The sequence below is a fragment of the Pseudorca crassidens genome, chromosome 11 (assembly GCF_039906515.1).
Source record: "Pseudorca crassidens isolate mPseCra1 chromosome 11, mPseCra1.hap1, whole genome shotgun sequence".
NCBI classification, from domain to species: Eukaryota; Metazoa; Chordata; class Mammalia; order Artiodactyla; family Delphinidae; genus Pseudorca; species Pseudorca crassidens.
In genome coordinates, this window is record NC_090306.1 from 77,455,012 (window position 1) to 77,477,448 (window position 22,437).

Consider the following 22,437-nt stretch of genomic DNA (forward strand, 5'->3'; position numbering starts at 1 on the left):
AGGGATATGAATTTGAAGTAGTAATATGACAGGGGAGACCTCCCCAAAAGGGTAAAGGATACCCAAGAACAGACTGGAAAAAGCTTCCAGAAATCTATGGTTGAAAAAATTTGGGTATCTAGACTACAGAGGCAACTTGTTTAAAAACAAAACAAACTCAAACAAAACAACAAGGCAGACAGTGGGATGTAAAAAGTTTTTGCAGAGAAGAACAAATTTGAGCAAACTTCTTAATAATAAATCAAAATAAATGGAGACGGATGCAGCTGGGTCAGCTTCAAGGTTTCAGAATGAAAGGGGAATTTAAAAAACTGAGGGGTAACATCTGCCCAATGCAGGGAAGACCTAAAAGCCATTAAGAGAAAGGGATAGAGGATGAAGAGGCTTTTCAGGAGAAAAGAAAAATTAAGATGCTTTTCAGGTGGTGGCAAGACAGAAGGGCAACCAGAGTCATGATGGATGTTGCAAGTCATCTCCTTGGGGAATGCAACCCTTGCCGTGAAGCGTGAACAGAAGAGGGAAGTCCATCTGAACCCATTGGGAAGGAAAGAAGAAATGAGAGAAGTTATCTAGAGAAGCAATTAGGGAAAGAGGCTATAGAAAACAGGATGATGCCTGCTGTGCTTCGAGCTAAGGTGACCAAAGAAGTCAGTGTAGAAGTTGAGAAGGAACAGATCCTAAATCAAGGGAGAAGTGCAGAAGGAAAAGAGAAAAGTCACAAGAGAAAGAAAAAAATTGCACTCAAAGTGTGTTTTTACAAATTAAAATCACAAAATGGATTATTTTTATGAGTCACTATTAAGAAGGGAAAAGATGACATCAGTTCAAGTTTTGACAAATTCTAACTAACCAAATTAAAGACTGATGGAAATGGATTGCATCACAAGAAGAGAAATTACTTTTAAAAGCTGGAAAGAGCAACATGATTTAAGAACATGGTGAAATAAAGTAGCAGGGCAAAAAGTAAAGACCAGTGACCAACTGGTTGGAAAGCATGATACAGAGAGCAGAGCAAAGGAAAAGACTCTGCAGATGTAAACATAAGAACTCTATTCATCTGGAGGAAGTTGGGAAGTTTTGGCTCATCTATGACACAGACACATTGGAGTGTATTTGACCGTTGGTGAGCCCCAATAGGGCTTCCTCTCTCTGGTTCTTCTCCCACCTTCTCACCCTTACTCGTTTATGAGCAACATATTGTCCCACCTGCTTCCCAGACTTTGTTCAGGAGCTACTGCAATAGAGGGAAAGAGGCCTTGGTACAGAACTGGGCTCAATTCCAAATACAGCAAGGACCAGTGGAAATTTACAGGCAAGAAGCAGGTTGTGGGGAGGGATGGATAGAAAATTACTAAGAGGAGACGTCAAGGGTAGGGGGAATTCTTGCTGAATAGATCTAACAGGATTCTTGCTGAAGGCAGGCCAGGATAATCAGCTACCACCTGGATGGGTGGAGGAATGAGGGTTTTGATCAGATATCGAGAACAATCAGATACTGAGGGTGAGTGTTGGGGATTCTCACTAAACTGACTTGTAGGATTCTTGCTAAAACTGGTTTATGCAGGTCTAAGGACAAAGCCCAAGGATGAGGCCTAGTGAAAAAAGGGGTTAGAGGAGGCTGACTAAAGCCTGGTCAAAAAGAGTCTTTGACGGGAATTCCCTAGTGGTCCAGTAGTTGAGACATGGGCTTTCACTGCCTTGGGCCAAGGTTCAATCCCTGGTCAGGGAACCACAAGCAGCGTGGTGTGCCAAAAAAAAAGGCTTCACCATTTTCTGAAGATCTTTATTTTTTTATCACTGCCAACAAAATACCAAAGCTTTTCTCTTTTCCCTTTTTCCCTCAGGTCCTGGGAGATAACTGATTGGGCATTTGATAAATAAATTTGAGTTATGAAAGTAATGCTTAATAGTAGTTTCTATCTCATTGCTTCCAGATATGTTGGTAAGACTAAGTAAGTGATGTCTACATAGGGATTATAGGACCAGAAAGTGGATAACTTCATTTTGAGGGTATTTTTAGCTGCATGTACTCCCTGGAAAGATCAATCCTCTGTGATAGGCACAGCACTATAATTTTTAAACATCTAATCGGACTTGGTCCACACCCAATCTGCCATTAGTCAATGTTCTCAAATGTATTTTAGAATTTATCACAGGAAGGGAGGGGAAATTATCCAGAAACAAATAACCACATGAATAATTACTGATTATGATGTGTCATTGAAGAAACTTTGAGATGTGCAGAAAAGTAGGCCAGACGTACAATTAATGGCTATCATGTTAAGGACAAAAGGAAAAATGATCAAGCATTGAAAATAATTTTAAAACATAATAATTTTAGCATAAGACACACATAGAAATAGCTGCTGTCTTTCATAATAACCATCATAAGAGATACCATATGATGATACTTATAATGCTCAATACATTTTTGAAACACTTCCTGGTAATTTTCATCAGGACCATTTTCTAAGTCATACAAGAAAATTATTCTCATAAAATTATGGTCATTGCCTGCATATTCACCATAGCATCTGGATCTTTATTTTTAAAGGCAAACCAACAAAAATACTTATTGTTGAAAGTTATCTGAGCGACTGTAAGTGAAAGGATCAATGTGGCATGTTGGAATAAAAACCTAGGTAACGTTGAACTTAGTTTTCAATTTGAATTGCTTCGAGGACCAAATTTCCTTACTTCTTACTGGTGGTGCTTTCTACTGACATTTGTCTTCCAAGGTAAGAAAGAAAATAAATCTTGATTCATAATTTGTTTGGAATAAACAAGATGACATATTCCCTTTGTGATTTCTTTAGTCATGAAAAGGAAATAGTTCTGCAAAAGATTAACTTGGAACAATATATTGACATTAATAAACTCACCATTGTCAAAGCAGCAAGTTGTGTAGTAAACTAAATATTTGGCAATTTTAAAGAGTCATTTTCAAAATGGAAATTACAATGTGTTTCTCTCCCAGCATGAACAAGATGGAATCCCTATAAAGGCATATCATGCCGATATCCAGTTTAGTAGAATTGGGGGATTACATTGCACATCAATTGTTGTGTTACACATTAACATAATATTTTTGTGTTCTTTCCTCCCAGTGTGAATCAAAACCATTTGATATGAAAATATTTCTTCTATAAGAGAAAGATTGATCATAACCACATGTATAAATGATTCTTTTTCTTTGGTATGAATTTTTTAAATTAAAAGTTCCCTGATTAGAAATTACATATAACAAGGTCAAATTAAGAAGATGTCAATAAAAGTTTATTTCTTAAAAAAAATTCCCTTTAAACACTCACAATAAATGTCCTCCTTCCTTTCCATAGTTAAGTGCCATTTGGTAATCGCTTTGGGACAAGCCAAGGAGAAACAGAATAGTCACTAGGTTTTGAATGAAACTGCTGTCTCTGCCGTCCATCTACGAACACAGAGTTTATAATAATGTTAAGTCCTGGCATATTTAAAGTAGTTTATATTCTTTGAAAGAGAAAAAATGTGGGTGTGTATATAATTAGTAGGAATAATAAAATGTATACATCATCTTTTCAAGGAGGTAGAAAAGTCACATGCTTAAGGCTGTGGGCTTTGGAATACAGACCTGGTATTAGATCAACCCTTTCCCATTAACCAGCACTGTAACTTTGAGTAAATTACTTAACCTCTCTGAGCCTTGTTTCTCAAATATCAAATGCAGATGATAGCACCTTCTTAAGACTCTCATTTTAAAAAATTATTAAGATAATATGTGAAAAGTGCCCACCAAAGTATTATGCCTAACACATTGTAAGTAATTCAGAAAATATTGGCTGCTTATTATATATTACATTAGTCAAATCCACCTAAGAGCTGATTTCAAGGCCTCCTGAGGGATGGGAGAATATAATGTTATTTTTTGCCTCCATATCTACTTTAATATAAAATGAACATACGAATAGCCACCTGCAAGAGCTATTGTAAAGCCCAAACATTTCTATTGATACTATAGGATTCATTCATTCAACAGAGACCAGCTTAGATAAAGGTTTTTATCCTATGCAAAGGAGAAGCTGGACTGCATTTTGTTTGGAAACGAATAAAGGCTTTTAAGCAAAGTGGCATGATATGTTTAAAATAATTATTTCACTGCCATATGTAGAAAGCCTTGAAGGAGAGCAAGACTGGAAATAGCAAGATTAGTTAGGAAGTTATCACAATGACTTAGGCAAAACATCATGGTAGTGAGTGGGGAGGGACTTGGATCTCCATCCGTGGAGCAGACAGAATGTATTGATAATTAGATATCAGGAAAACAAAAGCATGAACACTCTAGGATAATTCCTCAATTTTTAGCTTGATCAGTTGGAATAAATAACAGTGCTATTTTATAAAATGGAGATGACAGAGAGAGAGAAACAGGTTGAAGAAGAAATGAATCAAGCATTCTCAGTTAGCCATGTTAAGTCTGAGATGCTTACTAGGTACCCAAAGGGAGATGTCCAGGAGACAGCTGAACATACAGGTATGACATTAAGGAGAAGGGAAGTAAAAAACATAACAATCTGCAGATCATTGGCATAAGCCACTTAATTAGATGAGTTTATCAAGGAAGAATAGAAGCAAGAAAGGAACTCAAAACATTCTCACATTTAAAGGTTGAATAGACAAGAACAAGCAAAGAAAAGGAAAATGAGAGAAAAATCATAGCAGCACGTGGTGTCACAGAAAACTAGAAAGGAAACTGTTCCTCAAAACAGAGAATGGATGACAGTGTCAAGTGCTTCTGAAAGGGCAATAAATGAGATAGCGCATATGATAGCGCATATCTAGTACACTTCCTGGCACATAGTAGGTACTTAATAGATGCTTTTCCCTTCGCTTCCTATTTCCTTTCTAAGAGGTAGTAGTGCTTAGTAGTTAAGAGCATAGGCTTAGGAACTAGTCTGACTCAGTTCAAATCCTTCCTCTGCCATCCCATAGCTGTGTGACCTTACACAAGTCATTTCACCTTTCAATAGTTTGGTTCTTATATTTTAAAATGGGGGCAATGGCAATGCCTACTTCATAGAGATGCAGTTAATACATTGTTGTCAATCAGTAAGATTAATTACTACTTTCTTTCCTATTTCCATGTTATATATTTTCAAAAAATATCCAATAATAAATATGAATTACTTTTTGATTTCCATAATGAATACTTGGCTGAGTAACAGTAATTAATTCTATTTCCATAGCCAGTGAGACAATGAACAAATCCCACCCTTCCTTCCCACATAGTGTACATATCTGCCTTTAAAGAATAGAGTTATTTTTATTGATTGGAGTCCTGACTATGTGTGGGCACAGTAAAGGAAGCAAACAAGGGTTGGCAGGGCACCCAGAGACTAGCAACAGTGGAAAGTCATTTCCACCCATAGGACCAAAGGGACAAGGGGAAGAAATGGTGTTACCAGAATTCACAGAGAACTGGAATTGCAAAAGAGTGGTTTCCTGTTGGGAAAGAGGAATCTGGTTATTACCAGGGACAGGGTGCTGACGAAGGGAGGGAATGGGGACGAAATGCATCTTTCTCTTTTTTCACCTTCGTATCTCAGGCCACTGGGACCGATGGATGATTCTAAGCAGAAGCCAGCTGGCAAGGGAGCCCAGGTGAGGCAGTCTTCATCAATTTCCTTCTAAGGCCCAGAAGGGAGAAAAGCATGGGGCATAGACTAAGAAGGCAAAGAGAGAACAACCAAGCACCCTTTGCTATTCTCTAGTGTTATGTTCCTAGCCAAGTCCCAGTAAATGATGCCCAAATAAGGGTGATTCCTCCCCAACTCAATACCTTCCTCCCACCCTGGTAGCCAAAACGTCATCAGCTTCTTCAGTTGCATTTGATGTCAACCAGGTTTTCACAGCTATCAAACAGTATGGGATCTCCTTAGTACTTTGTTTCTAATTTTAAGAACTACACACACACACACACACACACATCAGTTGAAAGAATGTAAATTATAAAAATGAAAAGCTTATCTAAACTCTTCTGAAACATAAGCCAAATACTTTGTTTGTTTCAAAGATTTGGACAGAATTCCTTGACTTGACGAAATCCCACAAGAATGCCTTCATTCCTGGTTTTTACTGGAAACTTCTAAACTGTTGACGCCATGGATTTTAAAAAATAAACAGATGGGCAGGTCTCTACGACTTCATTTTATGTTGAGAATATAAATATTCAGAGAGATAAAAGACAAGGTCCCTATTTTTCAATGTTTATAAATAGAAGAATTTGCCAATGTCATTTTATCCATCCATCCATTGCCTGCTTGTTGATGTTTGTCTATGGCTATGGTGGGAAATTCTTCAATCATGACTCATTCTAGGTAATTTAGAGTGTTTTTTAAAAAATATAAAGGAAAGAAAAAAATTTTTAAAAGGCTCAGAGGTCAAGATACCTAAAATGTGAGATTAGTGAAAATTGCTTTATAATCATGACAAGACGAATGAAAAATCCTTTTCAATGAAAATAACTTTTCTTTATAAAGAACCCCCTTTTTTCATTTTACAGGCAAAAAAGAAGGTATTTGGCATAGAGTAGTACTGGTCTTCAGCCAGAAGAGAGTTTGTTTAGAAATTTGTCCCTCCTTTAATCTGGGCAAGTTCAAGCTACAGCAAAATTATAGTTTCCAGTATCCCTTGAATTTCCAATTTGTTCTGTTGAGACAGAACCTCAGAAGATAGTGACTCAACACTGTTAAGTTCAAAACAGGGCAGCATAAAAATCTTTGCTGTTTAAATGATATCAGAAAAGCAGTTTGCTGCCTCTCTTGGTATCACATTTGAGATTAACAGACCTTAACCCACAGATGCAAAAAGTCACCATCTTCCTAGTTAAAGACACTTTGTAAAATAATGGAAACTATTTACTTTCACATAATAAGCTGGTATACACTACCTTGTCACTTTCAAACAAGATAAATTCTTACATAGTTCTTTTGTTTGAGTGGATACTCTACTATCACATAGTGGATGGTAACTATAAGTTGCATTTTGCCAAAGAGAATCAGAGAGAAGCAAAGGTCTTTCACGACAAATCAATAAGTAGTTATTACAGACCAGCTAAGTACAAAGGCATGTAGTCAAAATTAATAAAAGCAAATAGTTTATGTTAATATGTTCCTCTTCTCTCTTTTTTCTCAGTGTTTTTCTTTTTGTTCAAGAGTAGTTTGTCCAAATTTATGATCTCTGGTTAGACCTTTGCTCATGTCAAAGATGTATAATAAATAGATCATGCACTTCAGGATCTAACATTTTTTCTGTCAAGAGTAGAGCCATATTAAAGAGAAAAGTAATGAGGGAAAGAGCAGTATGATAACAGCCAACAGGTGCTTTATTCATAGAGTAACGGGAGCCCAAATATTCTGCAAGTTGCAAGATTTGAGCTGGTATCACAGCAAGATAGAGTATAGCCCACATAAGTAACTTTTACTTGGAAGTAAAGCCTACAAAGTGGTGGTCTGGCTATTTTGGTTTCTGAAATATTTTACAAGAAACAACTCAGAATTTCTCTGTTGTACATAAAATTTTTCTTTTCGTATGGAGAGCCGCATATCTCAATGTGATCAAGGTAAATACTTTTTTTAAAATGCCAAGTTGGCTAGTTGAAATGTATTGTGGCTATGAGAGAGGCACGTGTATTGGAGGCTTGACTAGTAGAAAGTTGGCTCTGTGCTCCTTACTCGATGGCAAGATTCCCAAGCCACAGAACAAATACAAATTATTCCAGCTGAAACAGGCACAAATGCCATTTAAGTATGCATCCAATTTCTAGGTGTGGATTATTAAAGAATATTGTGGCATTTTTTAATGCTATGTAATATAAACTGGAATATATTTTAATGGTACAAATTCACTCTTCAGCTAAACATATACTGATTTTTCCCTATTTTTGTAGCTAGTGTTAGAGTATATTTATTTTGCAAAATATCCAGCTCTAGTCTTCTAGCAGAGAGTCATACAAATCCTCCAGAAAATAAATTTTATCTTTGACCAAAAGTTTTTGTTTTCCAAAATTACTTTCACTAGTGATAACATATTCTAGAAGAGAATTTTTGAGTTATACTGTCACACAATCTATAGGAAAAAAAAAACATTTACTAGCTACTATGTTTTTTTATACTAGACTTTTAAAAGAAAACAGAAAAATAGAATACGAACTATAAAATTTCTTTTTATTATTTTTTAACATCTTTATTGGAGAATAATTGTTTTACATTGTTGTGTTAGTTGCTGCTGTATAACAAAGTGAATCAGCTATACATATACATATAACACCATATCCCCTCCCTCTTGCGTCTCCCTCCCACCCTCCCTATCTCACCCCTCTAGGTGGTCACAAAGCACCGAGCTGGGCTGATCTCCCTGTACTATGAGGTTGTTTCCCACTAGCTACCTATTTTATATTTGGTAGTGTATATAAGTCAATGCCACCCTCTCACTTCGTCTCAGCTTACCCTTCCACCTCCCCATGTCCTCAAGCGTTTTCTTCAATTAATCTTTTTAGATGAGAGCATTGGAATCCAAAATGATAAAGTCATTTGCCCAATGCCACATAGGTAGAGAGTGCCTGCTCTGAAAAAGTTATTGTGTTTCATTACACTGGGCAGCATATATATTATTCAATACATGAATACACTTTTGTTATGCAAGAAGAGTGTATTGAAAATGCATGGGGCTTCCCTGGTGGCGCAGTGGTTGAGAGTCCGCCTGCCGATGCAGGGGACACGGGTTCGTGCCCCGGTCCGGGAAGATCCCACGTGCCGCGGAACGGCTGGGCCCGTGAGCCATGGCCACTGAGCCTGCGCATCTGGAGGCTGTGCTCCGCAACGGGAGAGGCCACAGCAGTGAAAGGCCCGCGTACCGCAAAAAAAAAAAGAAAAGAAAAGAAAAGAAAATGCATGAACAGTACTGTTGGTTATGAGAACCTTTACATTCTAAGATAGTAGAGGAAAACCCCGAAAGAGAGGAACAAATGAATTGTAGATAAGAAGAGGAAGATTCTTTGAATTTATGGGTTGGGAAGAAAAGAGTATGAGCCACTAAAACATAGAAGAGTCATTCTGAAGAGGATTTTGGCTCGTTTGTTTGTTTTGTTTTCTTTGTTTTGGTAGGAGAGTATGACAAAGTGAAAAAGATGATTGAATCAGGGAAGTACTCTATGAAGGATTGGGAAAAAGTTTCAGTCAATTAAATCCTCTATAGCAAATTTGATGAATAAGATAAGAAGACATGGTAGGTTTATTGGAGGTTTCTATTTGATGAAGATAAGGACAATCTCTAGCTAGGTTTCTTTTATAAATAAATGCAGTACCATCTCACTATCATACAATTTGTGATTAAAATAACTGCAAGTAACACAGCATATCCTAAGACCCATCAAAAAATAAAAATTAACATTTGACTGATAACGAATGTGTGGGGGAAAGTCATTATACTAATCTTCATACTGAGTGGCATGTGATATAGGTGGAGCATTTCCAAATACTGTACTGCAGAGATGCTTAGTAATGTGTTGTTACAGCCCATTACCAAGCCACTTCAATGATGGGATGGTGGTGGCACGTTTCCAAGCAAGGACTGCTGGAAAGAGAAAATCTACATAAGACCTAGATTTTGGATGACATCTGGATTAGGTGTGCCTAACTGAATCACTCTTTTATGCAGAGAGGCATGGGAAGTACGAAATTTCAAACGTTGTATGCTATTGATGCTGCCCTGATCGCCTGCAAATGGTGTAATTTTATTCAACTAATAAAACTAATAAGAATTAGTTATTCTTAACTAATTCTGCCAACTAATAAGAATTATATCGGGCTTCCCTAGTGGCGCAGTGGTTGAGAGTCCGCCTGTTGATGCAGGGGTTGCTGGTTCGTGCCCCGGTCCGGGAAGATCCCGCATGCCGCGCAGCGGCTGGGCCCGTGAGCCATGGCCGCTGAGCCTGCGCGTCCGGAGCCTGTGCTCCGCAACGGGAGAGGCCACAACAGTGAGAGGCCCGCGTACCGCAAAAAAAAAAAAAAAAGAGAATTATATCTATTCTTTTTTTCTTAATAGAAAGAACATTTTTGTAAATTTACATTTAAGCTCTGTCAACCCCTATGAGTTCTAAGTATTAATAGAACGCCAAGCACAGGTCAATTCAACACAAGAACCTTCTACAAGCACTTAGCTGAGAGTTCTAAAGAGAACCCTTGTAAAAAACACAAATATAATTCTGTCCTTATTCAAAGAAATTCAAAAACTGGACTTAAAAAAGAAAATGTTGATGTATGGAAGGCACAACTTATTTGATGTTTCATTGGCAGATGTCAGAAAAAATTAGGAAGTTGGCATAAACCAATCTCTACTCTGAGTTGGTAACAGATTAGAAAAAGCACTGGACTTGGTATAAAAAGACATGAATTCCAGTCTGAGGATACCTTTTATACCACCTGTATTATTTTGGACAAGTCACTAAACCTCTCATAATAAGCTTCCATCTCTTAATCCACGTAATTATTCTAATAATACTTCTTTTGCTAATTCAAATGGTTAGAAGAGCTCATTCTATAACCTTAATCGGTTCTGGAAACATGTGTTTCCTCCTGCCTGATTCATTATCACAGAGCATCTAATTCTTCCTTTTTGGTTACCTAGTGCAATGTTTGTCACACAGTAGATGTTCAATAAACATTGTGAAATGTAATGGAATAATGCACAGAAGAGGAAATAAATAAGGTACTCACAAAGATTTATTTATTTATTTATTTTTGGCTGTGTTGGGTCTTCGTTGCTGCCCGCAGGCTTTCTCTAGTTGCGGCAAGTGGGGGCTACTCTTACTTGCCGTGCACGGGTTTCTCACTGCGGTGGCTTCTCTTATTGCAGAGCACAGGCTCTAGGCACACGGGCTTCAGTAGTTGTGGCACGTGGGCTCAGTAGTTGTGCCGCACGGGCTTAGTGGCTCTGAGGCATGTGGGATCTTCCCGGACCAGGGCTCGAACCCGTGTCCCCTGCATTGGCAGGTGGGCTGTTAACCACTGCGCCACCATGGAAGTCCCCACACTGAACTCTCAAAAGTGAAGAATATTAGAGAAGGCAAAAGTGTAATGAAAAAGGGAGGGGCAGAAGGCCTAAAAAGACATAAACCTGCTAATTTTCCAGAGTTGGTTGTAAATTTGCTTATAAACCCACATAACAAATGCCTTTAGCCATTACACACTGAATTACCCCACGACACTGTATACCTGACTTTGTGTTGTACTCTTCCCATACTCTCTACAGTTGATGATCTAAGTGAGTGCTGCCCAAGAGAACTTTCAGCAAGGATGGAAATTCTATGTGTACCCTGCCCAGTATAGCAGCCACTCGCCACATGTAGCTGTTGAGCACTTGAAATGTGGCTAGTGTAACTAAAAGCTAAATTTTAAATTTTATTTAATTTTCATTAATTTAAAATTCAATTAAGTAGTCACATGTGGCTATTGGCTACTGTATTAGACAACACAGATCTAATAACTTACACGGTTAATGAATGACCATATTCCTATTTGGAGCATAAGAGGGTTTCTAAGACAGCATAGTGGCTCTAAATAATCTGTACCTGAAGAATCATGGTTAAACAGATTCCAATTTTCAAAACTATCTGAGATTTTGATTTCTATAACTTGTGACTTAACACCTCTCTTTGACAGATCATTGCATTCTTCCACCAGATGTAGAAACAGAATTCAGTTGCATTCCATTGAACACACTCTTTAGCTTTCTGGGACTCAATTTCCTCATCTGTAAAATAAAGTGGTTGGACTTCATTAGATATTTAAAATTCTTTTCAGCTGTAGGGATTGGGAGGAAATTTACGTGAATTGCTGGAAAGAAACTGCTAGTTTGATTTAAGTCTCATCTGTTCCTTCCTGTCTCATCATCAGAATCTCTCCAACATGTTTTCCTTTCCCTCTATGCCTTTCACTCTTCTTGTCTGTTCACAGTTCAAAAGATTTCTCCTGTCTGAATGATTTATCCTTCTAGATTTATGCTGTCAGAAAGCTTTGTTTATATAGAGTCTAGACATACTCATGTGTTGCTTATGCATTCTAATTAAGAAGGACAACTTCAAATGGATCAAGGTTATCTAAAAAAAAGAATTAGAACTTTACTCAAAGATCAGAAGGGAAGAAGAACATTATAAAATAAACTTGGGATAAAGAACTCCAAAGTTTAAACCAAACTAAGACGGAAGGCATGTTTTTCTTTCTCAGAATCAGACTAATTCTTATTTGAAGGGTTCTTAAGAGCATAAGGTAGCTGCAGTTGCAGAAATGCAGATTTCTGACATGGCTATTTGGAATCTGTTAAAGGAAAACAATTCTGAAAATTCACTCCGGTCCCTCTGGCTCCCCTGGTTCTCTGCACCCTGAGAAAGAAAAAGATTACACAAGTGCCACCTTTTGGAGAAAAGAGCAATAGCAGCAGAGGCTAGATTTAAACATTAACTCTATTGAACTCTCAAAGGGAAAAATGAAGTGGTAAATATCATTTTAATCTTATTATAATGTTATATCCCAGAGAAGTTTATAAATCATTTGACTTAAAAATACAAGTAAAAGCTGAATTAAAATATGGCCTTGATTTTCTTCATCTTTTATATTATAGTAATAAAGTATAACTGATTTTGTTTTAAAACAATGTTTGAAATAACCACAAAAGAACAAAATGCTACCCCAAATCCTAATGTCATGATTTTCTTTTAGCCTTGATCATGGATAGAGATCTATTGGGAATATTAATTGTTACTCTTCCCTAGGTTGGATAATCTGTAACTTCACTCACATAGTGTCTTGTTTTTAACATTTAGAGTGGAAAACCAGAGAGGCAGATCCCTTTGTTTTGCTAGAGAAGAGAATTTTTCTTTATTTAATCCAAAACAAGGAAAAAATGATGCCAGCAATCTGCTAAGTTTCTTGGACTTGGATGGTCAAGGCTTTCGAAATCCTACAAAGCTTGGTAGAGGATGTAAGCAAAATGATTGTTTAATATGTGCAAACACCTTTCACATGTCCTGGGCATTCTGGGTGTGCCCTCCACTGTTACTATGACTGCTGAGCACAAGATTCTGCAACTAAACAGATGAGGATGATCTTTAAAATACTTCAGAGATGGAAATTAGGGGATGTCTGAATTTTGTTTTAAGCCATGTTGAGATACCCAAAACTCTGACTTAGAAATAGTTCTCATTGGACTGACACATTGAAATCATAAGTATAAAACAGCCCTCTTCCTTATATGTCCTCTTCTCTCTCTGAGGAACCTTTCAAACATAAGCAATTAAAGGCGTAGAAGCAAATGTGATATGCGGCTGATTGCTTCCATGTTTCTCTGAGTTCATTCTCCCAAACTATTTTCTTGGTACAACCACCTACACGTACACATTCAAAGTGTTTTTTAATGTTTACCTTAAATTGTACTCCAGATCAGATTCTACATTATTCCCAAAACCAAATGTGACAAAAGCTGCTTTGATTTTAAAGTAAGAAATGAAAGCTGCCCATATAAACAGCCCTAACATTTTGAAGAAAAATCTTTACTGAATTCATGTACTATACTGACTTTTTTATATCACTTTCTTCCCCACTCTACCCTGTAAATTTTAACAAAATTATTCACCCTGAAAATAAATAGTAAATAAATTACTAAAACAGCATTTTTGTGTTTTATGTCCTGCCAACATGGGGCTGTTAGGGGCTGGAGTTAAAATTCTTCAGCACGCCCTGCTGTGTTTGTCACTCATATCTCTCTCCCTTTCCAAAAACCTCAAAATAGCTTATAATGCCACGTACCATATGTGGAGTAATAATTAGGCTTACCAGGGTGCTTTCTGTTGGACAATCTCTTTGGCATAGACAAAGCCATAAAATCCAGCTTTTATACAATGTTATCCAGCTTTTTTTACAATGTTATCCAGCTTTTTTTGAAATGCTTTAAAGACCATAACTGCAATATCACTTGACAACTTTGGCATGCTCAGAGCTAACTAATGGGCACTTTTGGATCTGGGTTATTTTTATGCATTTTTTTTTTCTACTGGGACAACTACCAGAATTTGGGAATCAAATCAATAGGACACATCCACAATCCTTGAACTCTGAAAATTAAAGTGAAGGTAGACATTTAATAGTATCACTCAGAACAGACTTTTGCAAAAATTACTTGGAATTTCACATGAAAAGTCAATGTGAAGACCTTCCAAGGAAATGTAACATTTTGAATGAGCTTCTGGGAGCAATATATATTTATTATTTTCCTAATTAGAATCCCTATATCTGGTCTCTCCCTGTGGGTTCATAGACCTCTGAAATTTGGCCACACATACTTTATTTGGGGTTTGCACTCTTACATTTAATTTGCATCCCGAACAGTCACAAAGCACATGCATCTAAAACACGTGTCCTCTGATTCTGTCACATCGTCAGTAAAGTCAAAGAATTATCAAAAATGACTAGAAAAAATAAAAGAAGATTTAAATACTTAGAGAGTAAGATCAGGATGGCTGAAACTTGATTTTTTGAGGTTAAGAAAAGGGGATGGGTCTTAAAAGTCTGTGCTCTACCTCTTCAGACACACACACACACACACACACACACACACACACACACAAGCACACACATCAAGGCATATTTGCATATATAAGCACGTCTGAGATAGGGTTCTTTAGGACTGCAAGACTATGATAATGCCCTGAATAAAATAAGAAAAAGTGACTTGTAACTATTTGATAAATGCATTTTCTCTAAGCTATAGCTTCCATCAAATTCTTGTTTCTTCTGATATATGTTTTATTAAAATTCATAGAGGACATGGCAATAAAACAGAAAGAAGCATTGCACATTCCACCAATATATTCAGAATGTTCCTGATTGTTTTCACCTTAGCTTACAAACTGGTCAATTTTGTAGTTAATTTTCACGTACTTCAGCCTACATATATTTCAGTACTCAAGTAAGCAAGCATTCAAACATGATGTTTAAGATTTCTTCTTAAAATTCTGTAATTAAAAAAGTAAAAAGGTATAAATATACACGCACATATATAGATTCATATATATATATGCACATATATATGTAAGTATGCATGTGCGTGTCTACTGTGTATGTGGAGTGTCTGTATGTATATGCGTTTCTCATATTTTACCACGTTGCATGTAGGAAGTGTGGGATTTAGACACAGTTTAGGGACCATTACCAGGAAATATATAGCCTTTTATGAGCCCAGTAGAAAATGTTATAACATGAATGCATATAATTAAAAATTATTCATTTTCTCAACAGGGAAATGATTAAAATAGAGAGGTTCTTTGTCTACTCATACTTTTATAAAATGCAAAAAAATATTTTGTTACTTAAAATTATATAGTAAGTGAACATGGGTATTAAATCAGAAAGTTTGGGGTTTGAAACTTATTTGCAATATCTTGTGTAATATCCAAGATCTTGTGATCTTGGGCAGTTATTAAGCTCCTGAAGCCCCAGTTTTCCAGTAAAAAAAACGTGACTTTGTGGGTTATGGTGAGAATTTAGTGCAATTTCCTGTGCCTTTTCCACAGGACTCTTAGTAATTATTAATTTTGCTTATTTTAAAAGCCTAAATACTTTTCAGTGAAACCACCCTGATGTACAAGGTGAATAAGCACCATTGGTATGCTAATGTTGGAATGGAAATGAAAAACAAAATGCCCTTTTGAAGGCTTTCTTGTTGCTTTTATCCTTCCTTCCAAAGCTTTGCAAAAACACTCTTCCTCCAGGAGATCCTTACAGATAAACTCCACCCAACTCAATTAATCACATTCTTCCCAGCCTAAAGTTAATCAGTTTAAAATCTTCAAAAGAACAAGTCACTTCTGAGGTTCTGTCCAATCATATTTGATGATAGCAACAGGTGGGCCATGAATCTTTCTTTTCATTTTTTCCCTCACCCATTCACTCATTTTTTCATCATTCAATCAGTCATATAATCAACAAATACTAAGGCCTGAGTGTGTTGGAGTGTTGAATTTCTCTAGAAAAGTTGAAGAAGAGCAGAGGACACAACTGTGCATAGTTGTCCTACTGAGTATCTCACAATCTTGAGCAGTTTTCTCTGTTCACTTCACACCCTCACATATGAAGTAGGTAATCAGAGGTGAAGAGGATGATAGCCTCCATAACCATAGGGTGTTTCACTGTTTATGAAGGGCTGTTGGCTTATTTGATCTTTACAACCCCTTGAGACCATTATTCTCAACTCATAAAGGCCCAGAAACATGTCCAGGCTGACAAGAAATGAAGCTGGCCTCAATGTTTAAACCGCAGAAGCTGATTTACTCTGAAGACACTGTATACAATTTTTTTACTTCTAATTGTTTTATTTTATTCCATAAAGATGACTCCCAACATGTGTGGGTTTCAAGCCACATAAAGCTGATTTGCCTCGCTAGGCCTGTGCTGCTTCTTTTTGTTTTGCTTTCACTAATATTATGAAGCTATTGCTTTTAGCAACTGTCTTTTAAATATCCAAACCAGTGGTTCTCAACTATACTGTGCATAATAGTTATCTGAAGAAATTTGTTTAAATGTGATTCCAAAATTCCTACTCTACAGAGCTTCTACTTCAGTAGTCTAGTTTGCAACTTTAAGAAAACAGATCTTCCTCAACTTATGATGGGATCCCAATTGGAAATATCCTAAGTTAAAAATGCACTTAATACATGAACCTACCAAACAGCAAATCTTAGCCTAGCCTACCTTAAATGTGCTCAGAAAGCTTACTTTAGCCTACGGTTGGGCAAAATCATCTAACACAAAGTCTATTTTAGAATAAAGTATTGAATAGCTCATGAAATTTATTGCATACTGTACTGAACATGAAAGACAATGGCTGTCTGGGTACAGAATAGTTATAAGCATATTGGTTGCTCACCCTTGGGATTGTATGGCTTACTGGGAGCTGTGGCTCAATGCCTCTACCCGGCTTCACAAGAGAGTATCTTACCACATATCACAGACCAGGAAAGGATCAAAATTCAAAATCTGAAGTACTGTTTCTACTAAATGTATATCACCTTTGCACAATCATAAAGTTGAAAAATCATTAAGTTGAACCATCACAAGTTGAAGACCATCTATATTTATACTGTATATTATATATATGATATATATGCAATATATGTATCTATTGCATATATATTACATAAATGATGTATATGCAACATATCTGTGTGTATAATATATGATTATATATTATATATCATATTATATACAATATATTTGTGTATATATATATATAAAACCTATATATTTACACCCCAACTAAGTCTGCTAGTCTTTGGATCACATGTTGAGAATAAAATATTAGACAAGAATTTCAAAATTGAAAGGAGCCTTAGAATTTGGCTGCTAGTGACATTTTTCATTTTAAAATAAGCTGAAATTTTTGCTTCTCTGTTGGGTGGCTTCCTATTTAGGAATGATGAAAACCGTAAGGTGCTAGGGAGGGGACAGAAGTTTCCATTTTTAAGCACTCTCTTTCAAAGTAGCCCTTTGAGCACACATTTGGAGGTATTGATTCTACTCATATCAACTCTGTCAGAGATACAGCTGATCATTTAGAACACTTTGGTAATGACTTCACCACTAAATTCCAGTTCCAATTTCACAGTGGCCACAATAAAATCGTTGAAGTCATATAGATTGACCCTAAAATAAAATGTAAATTGTCCCCATATCTCCACTTTGTAGCCTCTGCTATACAGCGCTTTTAGTCCTAATTCACCTTATTTCTCTTTAACTACTGTCTCTATTTTAACCCCTGTTCCTTCCACAGGACCCCTAATTCCTGCCAACCATCTGGTTCCACCTTATTCCAACAGTCCCCAGCCACTGCCTCTCCACTCCTCCATTCCATCTGCCATGAAGCAGGCACTGCAAAATAGTCATTAAAATTTTTAGAGATGCCATCTGCTACCTAATATTGCCTATGAATCACCCAAGGTTATGAATATTATCTTTGCATTGTATGACATGGGACCTCTGAGATACTGGCTCAAATAATTTAACATCATAATGATCATCATGGCCTAGTGAACTACAACATTTAAGTATTTTTTCACCAGTAAAAGCAATAGCTTTTTAAAAAGTACAATACTCTCCTTTTTCCTTATGTGTTTCCCACCATCCAACCAACTCCAGTGCTGGATCGAAGCCTGGAAAAATACCAACACCTTTAAGCTTCACTAAAGACCAATAAAGAACTGAAATGTAGCCAAGACTCAAAATAAATTATTTAAAGATATTAAATATAGTGGAATGGGAATATAGATTGATGAGTAATATAAAATATATAGTAAATTATAGGGTTGGTTGAAAGTGATTAAAAGTAATCATTATACTCAACTAGGAATTAATTAAAGGAGACAAAGCTTTATTTTTCCACCCACTCTTTTACTAAATGAAAAGAATTTATTTAGTCTTTACCATTTAGCACCATTATTTTTATAATTACAAATTTAAAGTATATTTAATATAGTTAATCCCCAATATTAAATCATATTTATTACCAAAAAAAGTTAAAATCATTTAAATAATTGTATGACATAATAAACCATTTAAATGATTTAAATAATATGTTATATATATATATATACACACATTTCCTTTCTTCTAAAGGATTTATGTATATGCAAATTTTTCTAGTAATATAAGACTTCATCATGTATATTATTTTATAAAGTAAATCTTAACATGATGATGTTCTGAAACCAAAATATATATTACATGCTTCTTTCATCAACACTGCAATATCTATAATTAAGTACTTAAACGTAATAGAATAACCCAGTACCACCACCTGCTGTTTGAAACAGAAAATTCCATTTAGTGAGGTCAACTTACAGTCACAGAAATGGGAGCTAAAAGCTTGGTCTAGTTATATTTCATCATGAGGATAAAGTGCCATTATTATCATTATCTCTCAGATTTTAAGATTTTTAAATAATGTATTTTTTGAGCATGTGTGCAGATCTTTAAATATACTGATATTATGGAGAAGGAAAGAGATAAGTGGAACAAAACAAGTAAAGCCAAGTCAAATAAATAAATATTTTCGACTTGAGTACTCTGCTACAGTCTAAAAATAAGAGAATTTGATTTTTCTGCCACACAACCTCACCAGCTTTTATTTTTACTGATTTCATAGACAATACATGTTTATTCCTCTGTATATTTATTACTGGTAACAGGTATATTATCAGTGTAATACATGGCCTTTTCAGTAAGGACAGACTTGGATTTGTATTCCAGCACTTCTACTTGTTAGCTCTGAACTCAAGTCTAATTATGTAGCTTCTTCAAAACCCCCGTTGCAGATTTTTTTAATTGTGATATCAACATGGACTTTGTAGAGTTTTATTAGACTTTCAAATGGTACACGAAAGGCACTGGGGATGCATATTAGGCACTGCATATATGACATCTCTGGCTGTATTTTTCCCACAATTTTTGTATTTAAAAAATATATGAAAAACTATGCATCTTCTATAGTTTCAAATAAAAGTTTATTAGCACTTCCATTTCTGAAATGTGTTGCCATGTGCTTAGGTTAAATTGACTTAATTGATTTCATTTGCAGTTGTTTGAATTCCCAATCTGTACCTTGACAACCTGGTGGAGCACTGTCACTAAAATCCCAAATTTGGGAAGTTCAATGGACAGATGTCAGGGATGTCATGAGAGGATGTAAGATGTCTTAATCTTTTCAGTAAGTGTAAAGCATGGGACTAGAGTCAGACAACCTGAGAGAAACAGCAAATTTACAGTTGTCAACCCTTATGGTTTCAGCCTAAAATCCAAGCAGGGATTATCTTTTGACAAGGAGACTAGGAGAGGAGTACAGACAGTCTAAATGCATGTTCATATATTTGGATATTTGAATCCAAATATATTTGGATTCATCTGATGATGTGAGGTCACTTTGGAAAGTACTAATCTCTCCCTTATAGACAAGCCTCCAACAGATTTTTAAGAATGGGCTTTTATCCCGTTTTCTGATGTAATCCCATGAAAAAGTATTAATTTGAAAAAAACTTCATGAATACTTAGTTATCCTTAGGGACATAATATTTTGAGTAGGACCATCACTGTGAGTTTTCTGTGAAAATTCAGTTAGATGAGAAAAATGAAACAGGTCTATACCATGGAGCTCTTTGGTACTACACAGAATGATGCAATGGGTGGATAAAAAGTAAATACAGAGATAGATGGATAGATATATGGATGAACAGATGGGGAGAACTCAGAAAAGAAGTTTACCAGGGGAGAAAGGACAGCTCTTCCTTACAGTAGAATTACAACTAATAAAGATGGAAGGAATGATAGAAATAGAAAAATCACTATTTGGAAACCACCATAGTACCCCAGTAATAATCATATCTGGTAAGAATCATCAATGGATTTCTAGATAAAAGTATAGGGAGAAGCAGGATGATTATATAATCTCAAAGTAGCTCTCAACAAGACAGTTATTAATTACAAAAGGAAAAGTGGTAACTTTACATTGGAGAGAATTGGCAGGTACCACACTTACCATGTGGACAAAGCTAAATTACCATCCCAGTAATGGTACATCACGATGCATTGAGAAAGACACATCATCCCTGTGGTATTCCTTCCAAAAATGCATAACTTAAATCTAACAATAAGGAAACATCAGACAAACCCAAACAGAGGAACATTTTACAAAATACTTGTTCTGTATTCCTCAAAAATATCTGTTATGAAAGACAACACACACACACACACACACACACACACACACACACACACACACTGAGGATCTGTTCCAGATTAAAGGAAGAAAAAGAGACATGACAACAATACACTACATGTGATCCTGGACTGGTTAAGAACATTAGTGGTACAAATAGCTGAATTTGAATATAGCTTATAGATTAGATACTAGCAGTATTGTTAGTTTCTTTAAAAAATTTTTTTCGCAGTTTTATTGAGAAATAATTGACATACATCACTGTATACATTTAAGGTATATAGCATGATGGTTTGATTTACACATATTGGGAAATAATTACCACCATAGGTTTAGTTAACATCTATCATCTCATATAGATACAATAAAAAAGAAAAAATATTTCTCCTTGTGATGAGAACTTTTGGTATCTACTCTCTTAAAAATTTTCCTATATTATCACATAGCAATGTTAATAATAGTCATCATGCCGTATGTTACATCCCTAGTACTTATTTATCTTAAAACTGGAAGTTGGTACTTTTTAACTCCCTTTCTCCATGCCTTCTCCCCCTCTTCTCTGATAACCACAAATCTGATCTCTTTTTCTATGTTTTAATTAGATTCCACATCTAAGTGAGATCATACAGTATTTGTCTTTCTCTGTCTGACTTATTTCACTTAGCATAATGCCTCAAGGTCCATCCATGTTGTTGCAAATGGCAAGATTTCTTCATTTTTTATGGCTAAATAATATTCATATATATGTGTGTATATATATATATATATATGATGGAATTGTTAGTTTCTTGATTATATTCATTGAGATGTGGTTAAGTAGCAAAAAATGTATACTAATATATTTAGATGTACAGAGTATCATGTCTGCAACTTACTCTGAAATATTTCAGAAAAAATATTTAGATATAGGTGTATTTTTATCTACATTTATATCTATATCCATAGCCATAGCCATGGGGGGAGAGAGAGAGGGAGAGAAAGAGAGAGAGAGGGTGCAAGCAATGGTGGTAAAAAGTTGAGAAATCTGGGTTGGGGTATATGGGAATCCTTTGTACTAATTTTGAAAATTTTGGGGGCATCTGAAATTATTTCAAAATTAAAAATTGAAAATGGTAAAAGAAGAGGGAATGAAAACAAAGAGAAAAAGAAGGAAGAAGAGAAAAGGGGGAAAGGGAAATGACGAGAGGGGCTTACCTTCTTAGAAGACCTTGTACCAAAATCCTCTCACTCCTAGCTGTTCCATAACCTCAGTAATATAAGTGTGAATTTACTTAATTAAAATAATTTGAATGGAAATGAGTAATAAAGAACCAGGAGCTGGAGTCTGGAATAAATTGCACATCTACTTGAATGCATTTCCTGTACTATAAGCTATTTAAGAGCAAAAAACAGATAAGTTTTTGCTCACTATTGTTCATCCAGCTCCAATATGATGCCTGACACATAGGAAATGCTTGATGAATATGTATTAAAGGAATAATGCACAATACCTACTTTGTGATTTGTTTAACGCTTATTCTCCTCTTTTGCAATTGTCCTAATGCCTTCTTAAAATCTGTCCACTAAACATCTAAGGTTAGTAAGTATATAATTATTCACCTGAGTAGCCTTTTTAAGAAAGGAAAACCAAAATGTGTGAGACAG

General features: G+C 35.8%; 1 long non-coding RNA gene across 1 annotated transcript in view; it reads right to left on the reverse strand.

Annotated features, from left to right (window-relative positions):
• The window catches only part of LOC137202981 (uncharacterized), a 162,218-nt gene that overhangs the window by 88,795 nt on the left and 50,986 nt on the right, over window positions 1-22,437 (reverse strand). The window lies entirely within an intron of this gene.